This window comes from Pongo abelii, chromosome 1 (genome assembly GCF_028885655.2).
Source record: "Pongo abelii isolate AG06213 chromosome 1, NHGRI_mPonAbe1-v2.0_pri, whole genome shotgun sequence".
Taxonomy (NCBI): domain Eukaryota; kingdom Metazoa; phylum Chordata; class Mammalia; order Primates; family Hominidae; genus Pongo; species Pongo abelii.
In genome coordinates this window covers 210,297,031-210,313,844 of record NC_071985.2, presented here as the reverse complement: position 1 = coordinate 210,313,844, position 16,814 = coordinate 210,297,031, and the positions used below count along the sequence as shown (strand labels likewise).

General features: G+C 44.3%; 1 long non-coding RNA gene across 1 annotated transcript; it reads right to left on the bottom strand.

Annotated features, from left to right (window-relative positions):
- Positions 1–10,174: 10,174 nt before the first annotated feature.
- Positions 10,175–16,189, bottom strand: LOC129059511 (uncharacterized). Its single transcript, XR_008525463.1, has 2 exons — positions 13,272–16,189; positions 10,175–10,432 (listed from the first exon to the last, which is right to left on the bottom strand). It is a non-coding gene; the product is annotated as an uncharacterized LOC129059511 (long non-coding RNA).
- Positions 16,190–16,814: the final 625 nt, after the last annotated feature.

Genomic DNA, 16,814 nt, shown 5'->3' with positions numbered 1-16,814 from the left:
CAGACTGAGACCCTGTCTCAAAAAAATAAATAAAAATTTTAATTTTTTTTTTTTTTTGTAGAGATTGGCTCTCACTATGTTGTTCAGGCTGGTCTCGAATTCCTGGGCTCAAGCTATCCTCCTGCTTTGGCTTCCCAAAGTGTTAGGATTATAGGCGTGAGCCTCCGGGCCTGGCCTGATGAAGCTTTTTATTTAATTTTTGCTGCACTTAGGATGAATGAAGTGTGGAACCCTGAAAGACTGATTTAGGGAAAATCTATACACCCTGCCCCTAGCAGGTGTCTCTCTGCAGGTGGTGGCTGAGGAACGCCGAAAACATGAAAGCCATGCCCTCCTTCCCCTCAAGGGGAGCTTGCAGATGAATTAGGGAAGGAGAACTTGTGACAGATTTGGTAACACCTCTCTGACTTCTACCAACAGGTGCAAATTAACCTAATTCCCAAGCCACTATCAAAGTAACATCAAGGTGAAAATAATATACTTGGCCTAGGTGGTTAAGTGGTAGCAGTGATACTTCCTTGATCTGCATGTTTGGACTTGCCCATGTGGGGAGTTATCCAAATTATCCAAAAAAAACTGAATCTTAACCCATCTTAACCCATTCTTTAAGACAATTTTCTTGTTTTTTTAATTAATTTTTTTTTAGATGGGGTCTTGCTCTGTCGCCCAAGCTGGGGTGCAGTGGCATAATCGCCGCTCACTGTAGCCTCCGCCTCCCAGGTTCAAGTGATTCTCCTGCCTCAGCCTCCTGAGTAGCTGGGATTACAGGTGCACACCACCATGCCTGGCTAATTTTTGTATTTTTAGTAGAGATGGGGTTTCACCATGTTAGCCAGGCTGGTCTCGAACTCTTGACTTCAAGTGATCCACCTGCTTTGGCCTCCCAAATGCTGGGATTACAAGCGTGAGCCACCATACCCAGCCCAATTTTTATTTTAGATGGAAATCTTTCTTGAAAGGTTCATGTGCCGCAGCTCTACTGGAAAAGGAAGAAGCTGGGTATGCAGTGAAAATCTCTAGACTTTCATCCTGTAAGCTAAGAATCAAAAGTCCCAAATTAAAATCCTAATTTTGCTCTCAAGACAATCCAATTGTTGAGTCCAGGAGTTCTGAGCTGTAGCATGCTATGCCAGAATCCTCAGATGGGTTTCGCTATGTTGGCCAGGTTGGTCTCAAACTCCTGGCCTCAAGCAATCCGCCTGCCTCAGTCTCCCAAAGTGCTGGGATTATAGGCATGAGCCACTGCACCCGGCCTGTTGTTTTTGAGACAGGGTCTTGTTCTGTTGCCCAGGCTGGCGTGCAGTGGCACTATCATGGCTCACTGTAGCCTCAGCCCCCTGGGCTCAAGTGATTCTCCTGCCTCAGCCTCTTGAGTAGAAATTTTTTTTTAATTTTTTTTTTTTTTGAGACGAGTCTTGCTCTGTTGCCCAGGCTGGAGTGCAGTGGCGCAATCTCAGCTCACTGCGAGCTCCGCCTCCCGGGTTCACGCCATTCTCCTGCCTCAGCCTCCTGAGCAGCTGGGACTACAGGTGACCGCAACCACGCCTGGCTAATTTTTTGTATTTTTAGTAGAGATGGGGTTTCACCGTGTTAGCCAGGACGGTCTCGATCTCCTGACCTCGTGATCCGCTTGCCTTGGCCTCCCAAAGTGCTGGGATTACAGGCGTGAGCCACTGTGCCCAGCTGAGTAGAAATTGTTTTGGCCTAAGCAGCAATGGGAAACCATGAGTCTATGAGGCTATAATGGCAGAGGTACAGGGTCTTAGACCATGAGATTCAGAAGGCATCGTCAGGACTGTCTAAAACATTCTCTTCTCCCCATCTTTCACATCTTTTGAAATGAAGGCCCAGAAAGGGGCCCAGATGGATTGGGATTCATGAATCTTGAAGCATACACATTTTGGACTGCCCTCTTTAAAGAATGCAAATTTACCAATACAGAATTAGGTACAGGGCCTTGAGCAGCCCATGCAAATGAGGGCTTGGGTTACAAGCTCACCCTTCTGATGGGGGAATGAATGGGATCTATTTTGGAAAAGAGTGAGCACGGGGCCTGGGGAACGTGTGAAAGGGGATGCCCATCCTCCAATTTGTACCTACTATAAGAGAGAACAAACAGAGGAACATAAAGCCGGGGTGCTTTTGAGAGACCACAGAGATTAGAAGGGCTTCTGAGTGGCAAAGAATGATTCAGGTTATAGGACAGTGTAAGGATTTAGGGGATCAGTGACAAAGCTCCCATTTTTGATCCCCTTTCCAGCAAAAGTGATCCAGAATCTGAATGGAAAGGAATCTGGAGATCATCTAGTCCAAACTCTTATACAACACAGTTCGTCCTCAGTATTACCCAAAATGTGTATAGTCTGTGCTTGAACACCGTATGTCACAGAGAATTCACTGACTCACATCACTCCTCGCTATTGTGCATCAGCTTCAGATATTAAAACGCCTTCCCTTGTACCAAACTGATCTTCTGGCAACTTCCACCAGCTGGGGTAAGTTTGGACTTTTGGGGCCAGGGTTAAGTCAATTCCCTTTTCCCCGTGGCAATACTTCATCAATAAACTATGGGTTTTTTGCTTTTTTGTTGTTGTTTTTGAGACAGGGTCTCACTCTGTCGCCCAGGCTGGAGTGCAGTGGCACAATCTCGGCTTACTGCAGCCTCTGCCTCCTAGGCTCAGGTGATCCTCCCACCTCAGCCTCAGTCCCAGTAGCTGGGACTACAGGCGTGCACCACCATGCCTGTTAGTTTTTGAATTTTTAGTGGAGATGAGGTTTCGCCATGTTGCCCACGGCTGGTCTTGAACTCCTGGACTCAAGCAATCTGCTTGCCTCGGCCTTCCAAAGTGCTAGGATTACAGGTGTGAGCCACTGCACCTGGCCTAATAAACTATGTTCTATTAGTGCCTGCTTCCTGGGGTTACTGTGAGGACTAAATGAGGACCTGCCCATAGTGAGGACTCAGGAAATGTTAGCAATGATTACATAATTTGAATAGCATTCATGGGCTCCATCAACCCTGGCTACTTGCTACCCCCTGGTAATAATAACAGCGAATATTTATTGTAGGCTTACTAAGTGAGAGACCTTGTACCAAGTCTCCTCTATGTAGTCCTCAAAACAACTCTGTAATTTGGATTATGCCCACGGAGAAGATACATCACTTGTCCAAGATGACATTATGGCAAAACTAAGGCAGGAACTGGGCTGTTTGATTCCAAGCCATGTACTTTGCCTCATCTTTTTTTTTTTTTTTTTAAGCGATAGGGGTCTCACTCTGTGGTCCAGGCTGGGGTATAGTGTTGCAATCACAGTTCATTGTATCCTTGAACTCCTGGGTTCAAGTGATCCTCCTTCCTCAGCCTCGCAAGTAGCTGGGAATGCAGACGTACACCACCATGCCAGGCTAATTCTTTTTTTTCTGGTAGAGATGGGGTCTCCTTATGTTGCCCAGACTAGTCTTGAACTCCTGGCCTCAAGCAATCCGCCTCCCTTGGCCTCCCAAAGTGCTGGGATTACAGGTGTGAGCCACTGTGCCTGACCTGTCTCATCTTTAAAAAAACGTTTTAAAATTAATTTTAAATTTAAAAAAATTGCCTCATATTTTGTGCACTCAAGTCTCAGACTATTGCCACTCACCTCTGGGCAGGTTCCAATGGGAAGCGCTCTTCTGTGTGACTCCTTGTGCAGGTCCTTGGGTCCTGGTGTTGGCCACCATAACAGGCCATAGCAGAATGATTTCTGTGGTATCCCTGGGAGCTTTGGCAATTTCAGAGCCAAAGGAGATGCCAGACTGCCTGGCTCCAAAGGGGCCGAGACTGGGTCTCAACCATCTTTCCTCACTGGATAGCCTACATTAAAGGATCATTTTCAAAAAAGAGTAAAATCACGATTCTCATTGGGGTATAAAACAAGCACGTTAAAGATTTTATTTATTCATTTTTTTAAATTATTTATTTATTTTTTTGAGATGGAGTTTTGCTCTTGTTGCCCAGGCTGGAGTGCAGTGGCCCAATCTCAGCTCACTGCAACCTCTGCCTCCTGGGTTCAAGCGATTCCCATGCCTCAGCTTCCCCAGTAGCTGGGATTACAGGCATGCGCCACCACGCCTGGCTAATTTTTTGTATTTTTAGTAGAGACAGGGTTTCCCCATGTTGGCCAGGTTGATCCAACCACCTTGGCCTCCCAAAGTGCTGGAATTACAGGCGTGAGCCACCAAGCCCAACCCCTAATTCATTATTAATGCGGGAGCCAATAAGTTATTACAACCAGTTCACAGGAGAATTCAAAGAACAGACACATTTTTTGATCAAAAATATTGACATAAATGTGCAAATGGAAGCAAAATTGGCTTCTTCCGCAGTCGGGGAGAGAAGTTAATGTAACCTCTGCTAGACAGAATTTGCATGTCAATAGACAGGAATTATTTTACCTTGCTATCAGGTTTTTTACAATTTATAGAGTTGTAAAATAGCTCAAAAGCAATGACAGGCTAGAATCAGATAACCTGGAAGGGTGTGTGCTAGACCAGGGATCAGCAAACTTTTACTGTAAAGGGCCAGATAGTAGATATTTTGTGGACCATATAGTTTTTGTTTGAACTATTTAATTCTGTCCTTGTACTATAAAACAACCACAGATAATACATAAACACACGAGCATGGCTGTATTCCAATAAAACTTTATTTATCAACACTGAAATTTGAATTTTATACCTTTTTTTTTTTTTTTTTTTTTTTGAGACAGGGTTTTGCTCTGTCGCCCAGGCTGGAGTGCAGTGGCGCGATCTCGGCTCACTGCAAGCTCCGCCTCCCGGGTACACGCCATTCTCCTGCCTCAGCCTCCTGAGTAGCTGGGACTACAGGCGCCTGCCACCACACCCGGCTAACTTTTTTTTTTGTATTTTTGGTAGAGATGGGGTTTCACCGTGTTAGCCAGGATGGTCTCGATCTCCTGACCTCGTGATCGGCCCGCCTCAGCCTCCCAAAGTGCTGGGATTACAGGCGTGAGCCACCGGGCCCGTCCTGAATTTTATACAATTTTTACATCACACAATATTGTTCTTCTAATTTTCTTAAGCATTTAAAAATGTAAAATCCATTCATAGGATGAATACAAAAACACTTGGCTGCTGGATTTACCCCATAGGAAGCAGTTTGCTAACTACTGCTCTAGACAATGCAGTTCTCCCTTAAAGCATGAATTTTCCCTAGACTCTCTCTATGGTAGGCAGAATAATGATTCCGTAAAGATGCCTATATCTTTTTTTTTTTTAAAAACAAAGTCTCGCTTTGTCGCCCAGGCTGGAGTGCAGTGGCGCAATCTTGGCTCACTGCAACCTCTGCCTCCTGGGTTCAAGCGATTCTCCTGCCTTAGCCTCTGGAGTAGCTGGGATTACAGGCACACGCCACCAAGCCTGGCTAATTTTTGTTTCACCATGTTGGCCAGGCTGGTCGGAAACTCCTGACCTGAAAGTGATCCACTTGCCTCGGCCTCCCAAAGTGCTGAGATTACAGCCGTGAGTCACCGCACCTGGCCAAAGATGCCTGTATCTTAACCCTGGAATCTGTGAATATGTTATTAGGTTGGTGCAAAAGTAATTGCAGTTTCTGCAATTAAAAATAAAGGGGGAGGGGCAAAAACCAAAATTACTTTTGCACCAACCTAGTATGTTACGTGGCAGGAGATAATTCAAGTTGTTCACCAGATGACCTTGAGATGAGGTGTTACCCTGGGTGGAATGAGCCAAATGTAATCCAAAGGGTGCTTAAACGGGAAAGAGGGAGGCTTAGCAGTCAGAACAGAGAGATGGATAGAATCATGAGAAAGACTTGACCATCTATTGCTGGCTTGGAAGTTGGAAGGGGACCATGCGCCAAGGAATGCAGGACACCTCTAGAAGTTGGAAACGACAAGGAAATGGCCTCTGCCCTGGAGCCTCTGGAAGGAAAATCCTTCTGACACCTTGATTTTAGTCCAGGGAGAGACATTTTGGGCTTTTTAATTTTTTATTTATTTATTTATTTTTGAGACGGAGCCTCACTCTGTCGCCCAGGCTGCAGTGCAGTGGCGCAATCTGGATTCACTGCAACCTCTGCCTCCCAGGTTTAAGCAATTCTCTCCTCAGCCTCCCGAATAGGTGGGATTACAGGCACGTGCCACCACGCCCGGCTAAGTTTTTGTATTTTTAGTAGAGATGGGGTTTCACCATCTTGGCCAGGCTGGTCTTGAACTCCTGACCTTGTGATCCACCTGCCTCAACCTCCCAAAGTGCTGGGATTACAGGTGTGAGCCACCATGCCCGGACCCCCCCCTTTTTTTTTAAACTTAAAAAATTTTTTTGTGGGTACCTAGTAGGTATATGTATTTATGGTGTACATGAAATATTTCAATACAGACATATGGAGCATAATAATGACATCAGGGTGGGTCAGGCGTGGTGGTTCACACCTGTAATCCCAGCACTTTGGGAAGCCGCGGTGGGTGAATCATCTGAGATCAGGAGTTCGAGACCAGCCTGACAAACATGGTGACACCCCATCTCTACTAAAAATACAAAAATTAGCCGGGTGTGGTGGTGTGCGCCTGTAGTCCCAGCTACTTGGGAGGCTGAGGCAGGAGAATCACTTGAACCCGGGAGGCAGAGGTTGCAGTGAGCCGTGATCAGGCCATTGCACTCCAGTCTGGGCAAGAAGAGCAAAACCCCGCCTCAATAATAATAATAATAATAACAACACCAGGGTAAATGGGGTATCCAACACCTCAAGCATTTGTCCTTTCTTTGTATTACAAACAATCCAATTATTATCTTTCAATTATTTTTTCTTTCTTGTTATATCCACCTGAATTGAAATCTTTCAGTTATTTTTAAATGTACAATAAATTATTGTTGGCGGTAGTCACCCTGTTGTGTTGTCAAATACTAGATCTTATTCATTCTAACTACATTTTTATACCCATTTACCATCCCCATTTATCATCCTCCCTATTACCCTTCCCAGCCTCTGGGAGTTCAATTAATTTTTTTTAGCTCCCAGAAATAAATGATAACATGTGAAGTTTGTTTCTGTGTGCCTGGCTTCTATCACTTAACATAATGACCTCCAGTTCCATCCCTGTTGTTGTAAATGACAAGATCTCATTCTTTTTATGGACAAATAGTACTTCATTGTGTGTATGTACCATACTTTATTTATCCATTCATCTGTTGATGGACACTTAGGTTGCTTCTAAATCTTGGCTACTGTGGATAGTGCTAACATGGAAGTATAGCTATCTCTTTGATATATTGATTTCCTTTATTTTTCTTTTTTTTTTTTTTTCTTTTTTTTTTTTTTTGAGACAGAGTCGCGCTCTGTCGCCAGGCTGGAGTGCAGTGGCTCAATCTCAGCTCACTGCAACCTCCACTTCCCAGGTTCAACTGATTCTCCTGCCTCAGCCTCCCAAGTAGCTGGGACTACAGGCGTGTGCCACCACGCCTGGCTAATTTTTTGTATTTTTAGTAGAGATGGGGTTTCACCGTGTTAGCCAGGATGGTCTCGCTCTCCAGACCTCGTGATCCGCCCCCCTCAGCCTCCCAAAGTGCTGGGATTACAGGCATGAGCCACCTCGCCCAGTCTTGATTTCCTTTCTTTTGGGCATATACCTAGCAGTGAGACTGCTGGATCATATGGTAGCTGTATTTTTAGTTTTTTGAAGAACCTCCAAACTGTTCTTCATAGTGGTCATACTAATTTATATTTCCACCAGGAGTGCGTGAGGCTTCCCTTCCTCCACATCCTCACCAGCACAAGTTATTCCCTGTCTTTTGGATAAAAGCCATTTTAACTGGGGTGAGATGATATCTCCTAGTAGTTTTGATTTGCATTTCTCTGATGGTCAGTGATGTTGAGCACCTTTTCGTATATCTGTTGGCCATTTGTACACCTTCTTTTCAGAAATGTCTATTCAGATCTTTTGTCCATTTTTAAATTGGATTATTAGATTTTTTTCCTATTGAGTTGTCTGAGCTTCTTATATATTCTGGTTATTAATTCCTTGCTATTTTGGACATCTGATCTCCAGAACTATAGGATAATAAATTTGTGTTAAGTCATTGAGTTTGTAATAATTTATTACAGCAGCAATAGGAAATTAATACACCCCTTGTGATAAAAAAAATCTTGAAAAATGATTGTTTCTGATCACAAAATAAGGCTGGTCTTATTAGGTCTGGCCTGATTATATACATAGGTGCAACAAGAACATTAATTTATCACACAGACCTTAAAAATTTGCTGGAAATGGGCCAGGCACGGTGGCTCACGCCTGTAATCCCAGCATTTTCGGAGGCTGAGGCAGGTGAATCACCTGACGTCAGGAGACCAACCTGGCCAACACGGCAAAACCCTGTCTCTATATAAATACAAAAATTAGCCAGGCGTGGTGGCACACGCCTGTAATCCCAGCTACTTGGGAGGCTGAGGCAGGAGAATTTCTTGGACCCGGGAGGCAGAGGTTGCAGCGAGCCGAGATCGCACCACCACACTCCAGCATGGGCGACACAGTCAGACCCCGTCTCAAAAAAAAAAAAAAAAAAAAAATAGTGGCCAGACGCTGTGGCTCCCGCCTGTAATCCCAACACTTTGGGAGGCCGAGGCGGGTGTATCACGAGGTCAGGAGTTTGAGACCAGCCTGGCCAATATGGTGAAACCCTATCTCTACTAAAAATACAAAAATTAGCCGGGTGTGGCGGCGCATGCCTGTAGTCTCAGCTTCTCGGGAGGCTGAGGCAGGAGAATAGCTTGAACCCAGGAGGCAGAGGTTGCAGCAAGTTGAGATCACACCACTGCACTCCGGCCTGGGCGACAGAGCAAGACTCTGTCTTTTAAAAAAAAAAAAATTGCTGGAAATTTTCAGAAGGAATCTCAGACTGGACTTCACATTTTGCTGAATTCCTGTTTACTTGAGCAAATATCTAAGATTTGGGGGCCTGCCAAGAAGTGGCCTTCCTTATTCATCTGTAAGCTGTGCCCCAGGACCATTTTTCTGGGAGGGCTTTGAAAGTGCTGGCTCCATGAAAGCCAAATGTGTTTCCTCAGAAAGACTGGTCATACTTGATTAAATAAGCATCATTTTCAAATATGACAAGGCAAGGACTTGGTTGCAAAGCCAATTTTTCCAATTATAGTCTGGTAAAAAGGACATTTATAACAAACCTATGCAAATAACTATACTGCCATTCAGCAAAGACTCAGTAAAAGTTTCTGGAAGAGGAGGAGGAGATAGGCCTATGAGAAGGAGATATTTTTATTTTTACTTACATATTCATTTTTTAGACACAGGGTGTTGATTCTGTCATCTAGGCTGGATTGCAGTGGCATAATCATAGCTCACTATAACCTCGAACTGGGCTCAGGCAATCCTCCTGCCTCAGCCTCCCGAGTAGCTAGGACTACAGGCGCATACCATTACATCCATCTAATTTTTTAAAAATTTTTGTAGAGATGCAGTTTTGCTATGTTACCAGGGTGGTCTTGAACTCCTGGACTCAAGCAATCCTCCTGCTTCAGCCTCCCAAAGTGCTGGGATTACAGGCTTGAGCCACCGTGCCCAGCCTGGAATGAAATATCTTAAAATGGTATCTCAGGCTGACATTTTGATTTTATGATTAGCGATCATTTCTCCCACTACCTTCATGCATTGGCCCCGCCCTCAGCTCCAGGGCTGAAACAACTCAGCAGCTCAAGCAGCATTTTTACTTCTTTTTTCTAATAAGGATACACCTATCCTCATTCCTTACAATAAAATTCACTGCTGAGTGGCTGTGCTGTTTTTCTTGTTATTTTAACACAGTTCAGTGTATAGGGTGTTTTTGTTATTGAAAATTGCCCAAAGTGGTTTTCCTACTAGTTATTTCTACCTTCCAGTAACCTAAACTCTACCTTTTCAATTTGGACCCGTTACCTCTTTGAAAACCCAACTTGGAGACTACATGGTTCATGTAAACTTGTTTTTGAGGCGAAGGGATGACCAGAAATCTGGGACAATTGAGCATCAAAATAATTAACAATAGCAATGGATTACAAACCATAGAATAAAATACAAGTCCATGAGTCCATACTGACATAAGTGAATGGGGAGAAGGGAAAGCTCTTCCTTACAGTAGATTGACAACTAATAAATACAAAAGGAATGATGTTAAAATCAGTAGGTGCAAGTTTAATGAGGAACATAGTCTCAAAGAATATCCTCACTAATTGGCCGGGTGTGGTGGCTCACGCCTGGAATCCCAGCACTTTGGGAGGCTGAGTTGGACAGATCACTTGAGGCCAGGAGTTCGAGACGAGCCTGGGCAGCATGGCAAAACCCCATCTCTATTGAGGCAGCAGGATTGCTTGAACCCTCGAGGCAGAGGTTGCAGTGAGCTGAGATGGGGCCTCTGCATTCCAGCCTGGAGGACAGAGCCAGACTCCATCTCAAAACAAAGAAACAAACAAAAACACAAAGAAAGGCTGAAGGATGATTTCAGATTAAAGGAGACTAAGAGCAGTGTATGATCCTGACTTCGATGCAAGATTGGGAAAAAATTGCTATAAATGACATTACTGGGACAGTGGATGAAATTTGAAAATGGGCAATGAGCTGGATGTGGTGGCTCACACCTGTAATCCCAACACTTTCAGAGGCTAAGGTGGGCAGATCGCTTGAGGCCAGGAGATCAAAACGAGCCTGGGCAACAAAGTGAGATGGCATCTCTACATAAAAATTTGCTGGGTGTGGAAGCGCATGCCTGAGGTCCCAGCTACTTGGGGGGCTGAGGTAGGAGGATCGTTTGAGCCCAAGAGGTGGAGGCTGCAGTGAGCTATGATCATCCCTCTGCACTCCAGCCTGGGCAATAGAGCAAGACCAGGAAAGAAAATGGGCTATGGGAGGCTGTGCCATTGCACTCCAGCCTGGGCAACAAGAGTGAAACTCTGTCTCAAAAAAAAAAAAAAAGGTGGCGGGGCTATGGATTAGATAATTCTATTGTATCAATGTTCGATTTTCTGATATTGACAACTGTAAGATAACGTCCTGGCTTTTAAAAGATATACTTGAAATATTTATGGGTACAGGGACACAATGTTTCCAATTTACTCAGAAGTTTTAGGAACACACAAGCACATGCGCGCACACACACACACACACACACAGAGGAAATGATAAATAATGTAGACAATTGGTGAATATGGGTAGAAGGTATAGGAAGTTCCTTGTATCATTCTTGCAACTTTTCCATAAGTTTGAAATTATATAAAAATAAATTATAACAAAAATGGTTGACCAGAAACTTTTTTTTTTTTTTTTTTTTTAGACAGAGTCTCGCTCTGTCGCCCAGGCTGGAGTGCAGTGGCACGATCTCTGCTCACTGCAAGCTCTGCCTCCCAGGTTCATGCCATTCTCCTGCCTCAGCCTCCCGAGTAGCTGGGATCACAGGTGCCTGCCACCACACTCGGCTAATTTTTTGTATTTTTGGTAGAGACGGGGTTTCACCGTGTTAGCCAGGATGGTCTCGATCTCCTGACCTCGTGATCCGCCCTCCTCAGCCTCCCAAAGTGCTGGGATTACAAGCTTGAGCCACTGTGCCTAGCCAACCAGAAACTTAATTTCACCCCACAGTGCTAAAAATATTCCTAAACTATGAGTCTACTTTGTTGGTTTGGTAAACACTTTCTAAGAAACATAACTGTAGCTCTTTGAAATAATTAAGAAATTCTTCAAGATCCTAAATCTTCAATAACCATTTATGCATGATGAGAAAAAATTAGTAAATTTAATTTTCCATATAACCAAAACTTATTCCTTTAAGTCATTCTTTTAGCAAGTGTGTGAGAACCTTCTATGTTACCAGATACACTCTAGGTGTTGATCCCTGCACTTGTGGAGTTTATATCTAGCAGAGAGAGACAGACAACAATAAATGTAATTAATAAGTAAATTATATACTGTAGGATAAAAAATGATAAGTGCTGGAGAAGCAGCAGAGCAGATGATGAGAAGTGCAAGGGCAAGGGAGGTCGCGCTGGGCTGCAATCTCAAATAGGGCCTTCTTGTGGAGAAGGCCTTTTGAGTATAGGCTTGAAGGAGGTGAGGGAGTGAGCTGTGCAGATACTCTGCCTAAAGGCTCTCCAGGCAGAGGGAACAGCCAGTGCAGAGACCCTGGGGTAGAAGTTGCCCAGAGTTTCAAGGAGCAGTGAGGAAGCCACTGTGGCTACAGTGAAGTGAAAAAGTAGTATTTTAGCTCAAAATCCTCCACTGTCTTCCCATTTGTCTCAAAAATCCTCGCAGCAGGTTTTAAGGCCCTACAGGCCTGATCGCGTTACCTTTCTGATTTCATCTCTTACTAAGTTCATAAACATTTTTATTTATTAATATTGGAACAAAAATATCTTTTAAAAAATGCATTATTTGCTGGGTGCGGTGGCTCACACCTGTAATCTAGCACTTTGGGAGGCCGAGGTGGGCGGATCACCTGAGGTCAGGAGTTTGAGACCAGCCTGGCCAACATGGTGAAACCCTGTCTCTACTAAAAATACAAAAATTAGCTGGTTGTGGTGGCACATGCCTGTGGTCCCAGCTACTCAGGAGCTGAGGCATGAGAATTGCTTGAACCTGGGAGATGGAGGTTGCAGTGAGCCAGGAGCACACCCCTGCACTCCAGCCTGGGCAATAGAGCAAGACTCAGTCTTAAAAAAAAAAAAAAAAAAAATTATTATTTTCTCAAACATAAGAGTCACACTTTTTGGACCACAGGTGAATAATTCTGCAGACTATACCATAATGGCACTCATCACGGGTCCCCCTGAGGACTGAATCTGGATGAAGATGTTAGTAACTGTGAATGTGTGAGTTCTATGAAAGACAGACAAAAGAAAGTCCAGGGTTGTGAGTACAGACTTTCCCCCCCTCACTGCTGGTTTCTCATTTATAGGGTTTTCCCCCAACAAAATATGCAGGTATCATCTGTTTCAGAGAATCATACTTCAGATAATCCCCAAGGTCCCTTTCAGCTCTAGACTGACACCCCATTTTCAGGAAGAAGAAAGCAGCTCAGAAAGAATAAATGAATTGTGTAAGGAACACACCAGGAGAGCTAGGAAACAGGAAAACTCAGAGTCTTATCTTAGCCACCAGAAACCACCTGCCCCCAGCCCCCAGCTTTCTCACTCAGCAGCTCATCACTGTATTCCAGAAGCTCCCCAGAAGACAAAAGCACAGAAGTTCTCTCATCTGAAAATAAAACATTTTACCCTATTATTCTCCAGGGACAATTATGGAGCATTTCTCGCTATCATTCTGCAACTCCAAATAAGTTTAGGTTCCCATAGCAACACTCTGCTCTGGAAACTGGCATTGTTCCCCAATCCATGTGGGAAGAAACAAGAGCTTCTCCTAGAACACTCACAGCAGGTGGGACAGGCCATGGCATGGAGTGTGGAGACAGTTGCTGAGGACTTTGTCCAGCCAAAGATAAGGAACCTACTTTAGTCACCCCTGAGTGACTAATGCTTGATCATCCTGGATGGACCTCAACGAGGGAAGTCTGCCAAGAAAGTCTCCACATTGCAGGAAGCACTGAGCCCAGGCAAGAAATTAAGACCCTAAGCTCCATCAAGTCAAAGAAATGTAGACTAAACTTTGCTAATGTACACAGTGTTTTCATAGCAAAGGTGTTGCAAACACAAAGGTTTAGTTGGTAGACAAATTTAGAGGCCAATCACATGCTGAATGATTTGGGGCTTGTGTACTGATGTCTATAACTTACTCTAGAAGAAAACTGTTCCTCTATTCACAATGCTTCTGACACCAAATGTAAGGGTTTTTTTTTTCCCACACTAATAATCAATTCCCCAAATCTCTGGACTCTGAGTGTCCAGAGATTCAGTTCAGTTCCGACACTGACTGCCCAGAGTGGACGCAGACCCCACAGGTTAAGGGCTCAGTCCTGCAACACTACCCCCAGTTGCAAGGCCTGGCCTCCTCCTATATTTCTGATGGAGCACCTATAAATTGGGAGTTTCCATAACCCCCTTCACAGAACAGCTCACAGAACTCAGGGAAACACTTCAGTAGCTTTATTTTATTTTATTATTATTTTTTAAGATGGAGTTTCATTTTGTCACCCAGGCTGGAGTGCAGTGGTGCTATCTCAACTAATTGCAATCTCCGCCTCCTGGGTTCAAGCAATTCTCCTGCCTCAGCCTCCCGAGTAGCTGGGACTACAGGCGTGTGCCACCAAGCCCGGATAATTTTTGTATTTTTAGTAGAGACGGGGTTTCCCCATGTTGGTCAGGCTGGTCTTGAACTCCTGACGTCAGGTGATCTGCCTGCCTCAGACTCCCAAAGTGCTGGGATTACAGGCGTGAGCCACCGCGCCCGGCCAGCACTTTAGTTTTTATAGAGGATACAACTCAAGAACAGCCAAATAGAAGAGATGCACATGGCAGGATAGGATATGAGGGGCAGAGCCTCCCTGTCCTCTCCAGCGGTGCCACCTCCCAGCGCCTGGTTGTGCTCACCAACCCAGAAGCTCATCAAATTTCATTGATAAGTTTTCATAGAGCTTAATCTCCAGCTCCCTCTTCTCTTCCTGGAGGTTGGTGGTTGGGGCTAAAAGTTCCAACCCTCTAATCTTTTTTTTTTTTTTTTGGTAGAGCCAGGGTCTCACTATGTTGCCCAGGTTGATCTTGAGCTCCGCATCTCAATCCATCCTCCTGCTTTGGCATCCCAAAGTGCTGGGATTACAGGCATGAGTAACCTCACCTGTCCCATCCTGAGACTATTTAGAGTCCCTACAGTAAGTCACCTCATTAGCATAAACTCAGGTGTATAACGAGGGTCCTCATGAATAACAAAATACATTCCTACCAGGAAATTTTCAGGGTTTTAGGAGTTCTGTGCCAAGAACCTGAGCAAAACCAAATATATCTCATCATACCACACTTATTTTGAGATGGATCACAGGAACATTTTCAGAGGGGTATAAACCAAAGCAACTCCATCTTGAATAGGAGCTGGGTAAAATAAGGCTGAGACCTACTGGACTGCATTTCCAGTGGACGGTGAAAGCATTCTAAGTCGCGGGATGAGACAGGTGGTCAGCACAAAATACAGGTCATAAAGACCTTGCTCATAAAACAGGTTGCAGTAAAGAAGCCGGCCAAAACCCACCAAAAACAAGATGGCCATGAGAGTGACCTCTAGTCATCCTCACTGCTACATTCCCACCAGCGCCGTGACAGTTTACAAATGCCATGGCAACGTCAGGACTCTATATGGTCTAAAAAGAGGAGACATAAATATTCCACCCCTTGTTTAGCACATCATCAAAAATAACAATAAAAATAAGCAACCAGCAGCCCTCACCCTGAATTCTTTCTTGCACGAGATCCAAGAACCCTCTCTCGGGGTCTGGATCAGGACCCCTTTCCTGTAACAATATGACGAATTGACTGCTGGGGGGATGGATAGACACGTACTACAGTAAAATATTAATTGCAGCACCTAGGTGGTTGGTATAAGTAGTCACTGTAAATCTTTTTTAAGAGACGAGATCTCACTCTGTCACCGGGCTGGAGTGCAGTGGCCCGAAGATTTTGATTGAATTAGGTTGAAATTATTGAAATATATCTTGGTGTTAAAAGGAACCCAAAGGAATTTTTTTAAATACCAAATTAAATGTCAGTTATTGTTTTGGAATTGGTTGCTGTTACCCTATCACACATTGATGTAAAATAAGCACTTATAAAGGGCAGGGTAGAATTAAACAAGTGTCTTTTAGCCAGGAAGTTGAATATCCCAAAAATGGAAGCTCAAGCTGGCAGTTTCTGAATGCTAGGGCCTATCACTCAAGTCCCAGGGCTGGTGGAATATATAGTTAGAAAATTTAAGCTTGATGCTCCTTCTTTTACAGTGTTCAAAACAGTGTCAAGGTAAAAACAAAAAAATTTAAGGCCAGTCATGGTGGCTCCCACCTATAATTCCAGGACTTTGGGAGGCTGAGGAAGGAGGATCCCTTGAACCCAGGAGTTGGAGGCCAGCCTGAGCAATATAGGGAAACCCATCTCTGCAAAAAATTAGAAGAGTTAAAACCACTGGCGTGTACAGTGTATTTGTGAAACTCAGAGTACCTCACAAAAAAACTTATCTTCAAATTTCAAAGATTAAATATTTTACCTCAAAGATTGAAATTTGAAGATAAATTTTTTTTGTGAGCTACTCTGAGTTTCACAAATACACTGTACAACCAGTGGTTTTAACTCTTCTAGAAAGCAACCAAGACCATAACCTGTGAAAATGGGGCCACCTGGTGGTCAGAGTTAGGAACAGTCTAATAACGTCTTCCCAGCCGGGCGTGGTGGCTCATGCTTGCAATCCCAGCACTTTGGGAGGCCGAGACGGGGAGATCACAAGGTCAGAAGATCGAGATCACAAGGTCAGAAGATCGAGACCATTCTGGCAAACATGGTGAAACCCCGTCTCTACTAAAATGCAAAAAAGTAGCCGGGCGTGGTGGCATGCGCCTGTAGTCCCAGCTACTCGGGATCCCAGCTGAGGTAGGGGAATCGCTTAAACCTGGGAGGCAGAGGTTGCAGTGAGCCGAGATCATGCCACTGCACTCCAGCCTAGCGACAGAGCAAGACTCCGCCTCAAAAAAATAGAAATGAAAATAACGTCTTCCCTACTAACTCTTCCCCCCATCCCACCCTACTCCTTTTCTGAACACTATCTACTAGTCCCTTTTCCCACCATTTCTAGTTGTTCAACATTTATAAGGAACCTCTGATATACTA